Raw genomic sequence first — 6219 nt, forward strand, 5'->3', positions numbered from 1 at the left:
AAAGGATGAGAGGCCGCCCTTTGATAGGGGCCATTAGAACAGGTGGGTGAAGTAAGTACTGTTTGATGCTATCAAAGGCTTTCTGACATTCTTCATCCCATATAAATGGCGCGCCCTTCTTCATTAACCTTGAAAAAGGTTGGATACGGCCAGAGAGGTTGGAAATAAAACGCCTTATGTAAGCTAATTTCCCTTGCAGGGACTTGAGTTCCTTCAAGTCTTCTGGCGGTGGCATCTTAAGGATTGCCGTTATATCCTTAGGTTTAATTTCAATTCCCCGGTGGCGGACTACAAATCCTAAAAACACGCCAGATTGCACAGCAAATGCACATTTTAGGGGATTCATTTTAAGCTGATACTTGCGTAACCTCTTGAACACTACCCGAAGATCTTCCTGATGGTGCCTTCTATCTCGAGACTTAACAACTAAGTCATCGATATAAACCTCTATCGACTGGTGTATGAGGTCTCCAAAAATGAGTGTCATGGCTCGCTGGTATGTAGCACCTGCATTTTTTAAACCAAATGGCATCACAGTATAGTAGAAATTTCCTTTTGGTGTTCGGAAAGCTGTATCAATTGCATCATGTTCATCCATCTTAATTTGGTTATATCCTGAGAACCCATCCATAAAGGAGAGGATCTCATAACCAGTGGTAGCATCAACCACCAACTCTGTATTCGGAATGGGAAAGTCATCTTTGGGGCATGTACGGTTCAAGTCACGAAAATCTACACACACCCGAACTTGCCCATTCTTCTTCATTACGGGCACAATATTGGCAAGCCATCGAGGATATTGCACCTCTTTTATGAATCCTGACTTGATAAGCTTTTCTACTTCCGCAATGATGTCATCCTGCAGCTCAGGACGAAATCGACGTGGGTGTTGTTTAACTGGACGATATTGTGGGTCTATTCCTAATTTATGTGTAGCTACATTAGGGTCGAGCCCTGGCATTTCTTTGTAAGACCATGCAAAACAATCTTTGTATTCCATTAAAAAATTTCTATAATCTTCACGCTCTTCAAGTGTGAGCGAGGCACTTACAAATGTTGGGCAAGGATCATCCTCGCTCCCTAAATTTATTTCTACAAGCTCGTCAAAGGTTTGCTGCCCACCGTCTTCTAGCTGAGGAGGTGCTGGGGCAGCATTGAGCACTTCACCATGGTGGACCGTCATTGCTTCATGTACTCTAGAGAGAAGATATTGGTCATTTCTCAATCCTTCTCGTGCATTAGCAACAGCACGAACTGAGTGGGGCTGGTGAGGGATTTCATAAATACACACCAAGCCTTCTTCATCATCGGACATTAGGTCTTCATCATTTCCGAACCCCCAGCCATCACCTACATGAGTCATATTGCAAGAAACATGTTCAGGTTCCTGTTCCTGTTCCTCTTCCTCATCACTATCACATAAGTTGAGAACATGATAACCAAGACCATACCTCGGATGAGATTGGTGTCCTTGCTGCACAAAGTGTTCTATCTGGTTCCACCATTCTTCGCATATACTAGGCGGGGCTGGTAGCCGTTGATGTCTTCTTAGCTTTATTCCAGCCTTCTCAAGCAAGGGAACCATGCTTGGTTCAACCTTCAAAGTCGACATGACTTCATCTTCATCTGTTTCTGCATCAGAAAAATTTAACGAGACATCACAAGGGTGAGTACGTGGCACTTTATAAAAAAGGGTCGGGCAATGACACCCCTGCGGATCAGGGATGGCCCAGACTTCTAAAGGCACAGCAACAGAGGTGTAAAGTGACGTGGGTTGGAAGAAAGGAGAAGTTGAGGTCACCTTCTCTATTTCGGCAACCATTTTCTTCACTTTTCCTTCTCCTAGGACTGGTCGCATAGAGTCAGCTTCTTTATTTATGGACTGATCTACTTGCGACGCAGTTGTTATTAGGGGGTCGGGATGGCCCTCATGCATCACTGTGAAGAGTTGATTGGTGTTAGCATCAGCTTTGGAAGGTGATGAAGGTGTAACATCTACTATTTTAGTAGGTGGCACCTTTCTCAAAGACTCGATTTCTAACCTTTTGCTAGTCATGGATGGTGTATTAGGCTTGTCATTTGCCGATGTGCTTGGTTTTGTAGGTGCAGGAGGCGTAACGTTCCAGCTCCAAAGTGCTTCACTATAATTCTCTTTTGTCACCCATTGGGGCAATGATGGCTTGGTTTCTGACCTTATGCCCATTGTGGATGGCGTATTAGGCTTGTCATTTGCCGATGTGCTTGGTTTTGTAAGTGCAGGAGGCGTAACATTCCAGCTCCAAAGTGCTTCACTATTATTCACTTTCGCCTCCTCTCGGGGCAAGGATGCATATGCCCGCGGCCGTCCCCTGTTTCTACCTCCGCGAAGTCGTGGGAATGATCCTTTCCTTCCAGAATAACTTGAGCATGGTTGAATTAAAAAAATCCATCTCATCAGCAGGCGTAGTCAAACTTGGTGTGACCAGCGCGTCCATTGGAGGATTGGAGCGGCCCAATCGACTTTCTTCGCCAGTGTTAGGGAAGAAATACTTGGCATCGGCATGATGTACCTCTTGCATTGTGTATGGCGAGAGATTCCCAATGACTCGTTGTTGTTCTCCTTTACCATCGATGAACTTGAAGCACTGGTGGAGTGTGGAAGGAATCACTTGATACTTATGGAGCCATGGCCTCCCTAACAATGCTGAATATGACATGACAAACTCAATCACGAAGAATTTAACTTTGAATATGAAGGTAGACATTTGGAGCTTCAATGTAATCGAGCCCAATGCTTGGCTGCCATTGCTATCATAGCCACATATCACCACATTGGTCGGTTCAAGGTCATCCATTGTATAGACGGCTCGTGTCAAGCTGCGAATGGGCAGAAGATTCACAGCAGAACCAGGGTCTATTAGGATTCTTCGCAGATGTGCACTTCCAATGTTCCCTTCAATGTAGAGCGGGCGATTATGATTATTTCTCTCCACCATCTTGTCTTCTTCTGAGAACGAGATCTCATTAACTTCGGAAAAACTAGTGAGTAGCCTATGCTTAGCCATTGCTGTTTCATATAGTTGTGGGCTATGCAAAGCTTTAATCAAGGCCTCCCGAAGTTCCGGCATTAACATCAATGCATCATAAACACTAAGTAGTGCAGGAATGCGCTTCAAATGAGCAATGACGTTGTACTCCACTTCTTCGTCCTTAGGCTGTTTATTTGATGATGGTGCTTGTTGGAGATCCTGCTTAGGACCTTCAGTTCATTGAACAGCCTTAGCCTTTTCAGCAGAGGGCAATCGAGGCTTTATTGGTTCGGGCAAGGCTTTTCCCCCTCGTAAATTCATATTAACTTCTTCTATTCCATCTTCCTCACCAATTGATGTTTCTACTTTCAAGGCCTCAGCTTCTTCAAGTGAGACTGCGACCTCCAATTCAGCGTCCTCCTCTTCTCCTTTCGTGACTATAGCATTGCACGTTGCAACATGTGATGGTGATGCTTCCTTATGCGCTGGTTTCTCATCTTTTTCTTCATATGGCTTTGGCCAAGTCTTAGGAAAAAAACTGGCCTAGTGTTGGGCGAATGTGTGCAACTCGGGGAAAAGACTCATCTCCTTCAGACTTTGGAACAAATCGAGGAGGCATCCGTCTCTCACTCAGAATATATCTCTTACTAGTTTGTACCGGAGCTGGTAAGGTATGCAATTTATACCCATGATGACCCTTTGGAGGATGCCTTTGTTGCACATGCCCCCATGCCCCCGGTCTGATATCATGACCTGCCAATGTAAGCTGAAGTCTTTCCAACTGCTGCGCCACTTGCAAAAATGGAACCCAACATTCTTCTTCCTCATCTGTATCAATTTGTTGTACAGACACTATGTTCGTGGTGTGATAGTCAGGATTCCTTGCCTCGGGCTTAAGAGCCAATCTCCCTTCATCAACAGCTCTCTGCAACCACTCCTTGAAAGCAATACAATCTTCAATAATATGGCCAACATATCTATGGTATGGGCAGTAGAGCGGATTATCAGTCATTGCAATTTGATCAGGTCTAGTCGGGTTGGGTAAATTCAACAACCCTTGTTCACTCATCTGTTCGAAAAGGCTCCTTATAAGATCTCGTCTAAAGACATACTATTTGTTTAGGAGCTCTTTAAGATTTGGGCGCCCAGCTGGCCTCGAGTGCTCATTTCTAGGTCCCAGAACTGGCACCGTGTTGGTTGTATTTGACTCTGCAGAAGCCTTGGCCTTGCCCCCAATATTATTGCTTGGTTTAGAGGAGGCATTAAATCTCCTTGTATTATCTTGAGAACCAGCATTTTTATACATTTCCATGATGTGTGGTACCTTCTCAAATTCTAGCTTTGTTGCTGCAACAGCATCGCCTAGCGAACTAAATGTTTTGGGATCACGTCTTGACACTCCCACTAGCCAATGTTGTTGCATACCATGAATGCACATTTGTATAGCATCTTCTACATGCATCTCCCTTGCTAGCCGCACATAATTATTTCTGAAACGGACGATGTAATCTTCTATTTTCTCATCACGTTTCTGATGGATTTGTGATAATTCTAGGATTGATATGTCTTTCCTCATCGTGATGAAGTGGGACTCAAAAAGTTCCTTCATGGCCGCCCAACTAGACACTGTCCTGGCCGGTATACGACTATACCAATGGAAGGCAGCTCCAGTCAAAGAAGTAGAGAATTGTCGCAGTAGTAAGGACGGGTTGTTTGCTGTGTCGCCACATATGGACTCAAAGTACACAAGGTGTTCTATGGCATCACCAGTACCGTCAAATTGGCGGAACTTTGGTGGGTGCCAACCAGCAGGGAACGGGACCCTATCATGCCGAGCTTCATATGGTTTTTCGAGCTCTCCATCTGGAGCTCCTGAGGTCTGCCCAACATTAAGCTGCCTCATCTTCCTGTTAATAAATTCCTCGATATCTTGGTAATCTCTAAATGGTTCAGCTCGAGGAGCAATTGTGGATGATGATGCAGGAGCATTCATGACAGGATGTGGTGCAAAACTCATTACAGGGTTTGGCCCTGTCTTAACTTCAATTAGAGAAGGATTGTGCTGACGTGCTGCTACTTCGATTTCAGCTATTTGCGGATCAATATTTTGTATCTGGCCAGCTGCTCCTCCAGGCACAAAATTCATCATCATGGCAAAAAGTTGATCCATTCTCCCTGATAATTCATTCACTTGCCTAGCAAGCCTAGACTCAGATTCACTCTGACTACTAGACTGCTGAGGAGGCACATGTGTATTGTGGTTACTTGTACCAACTATTTCTGGAATTGACAGGATACTTGGCGCTTGAGGTGGCATGCTTGGAGCTTGAGGTGGCATGCCTAAACTTGTACTTGGTACTGCACCCCCATGGATCCTTCCATCTTCATTTGCCACATGGACTGGAGCGACATTGTGTCCTGCTATCTCACCTTCATCTCCTGACATGAGAGAATGTGCAAGTGTTTCATACTTAGGGGAACACGAACGAGCCTCCAGGGAATTTGAGGACTCGGAACATGTTGAACAATGCCCATCTTCTGTTAAGTCATCAGCTCCCTCGTGCACCTGTTGGCGAGCACTCACTTTCAAACGAGTATCTGCCCCAGAGCGTGTAGCCATTGTTTGCAATTTGTCTTGATCACTAGGTAGTTGGGATGAAATGCTCCTATAAGTTTCTAGACGATCATATGGTGTGAATCTTGCAGGCCGATTCTTTCCACTCACAGGAAAACAAGGTACAACAATGACCTCACCCTGTTTATTTCCTTCTTGTTGCATAGCTGTCCGTGGAATAAAGCACGCCTTAGGATTTGGCACAATTTCATCTTCTGAGAAATAAGTTAATTCTTGGGTAACTAAAGGTGGTTCCCAATCGGAGTCTGACTCCCCATCCCCAAACATTTCTGTAGTTCCGCACATTACGACATCTTTACTTGATGAGTTCATCTTTGCCTCTTCAGATGTGGTCTCACAATTTATTAATGAGCTCACATTTTGCTCTACTTGCACATTGGGGAGATCTAAAGCTGATGACGGAACAACTGGTTTAGAGGCTGAACCCTTTTCCTCCGTTGTTGCAGCATTCTCTTTCCCTTCTGTTTGTTCAATGATAGCAGGAGATGCTTGTGGTACTCTTTGTCCATCAACAAACCCATTTGGTAGTGGGCTGGGGTCAGTAGGTTCTACTTGGCGTGGTCTTAGGGCCAAGCG

Source organism: Miscanthus floridulus, chromosome 8, assembly GCF_019320115.1.
Source record: "Miscanthus floridulus cultivar M001 chromosome 8, ASM1932011v1, whole genome shotgun sequence".
Lineage (NCBI taxonomy): Eukaryota > Viridiplantae > Streptophyta > Magnoliopsida > Poales > Poaceae > Miscanthus > Miscanthus floridulus.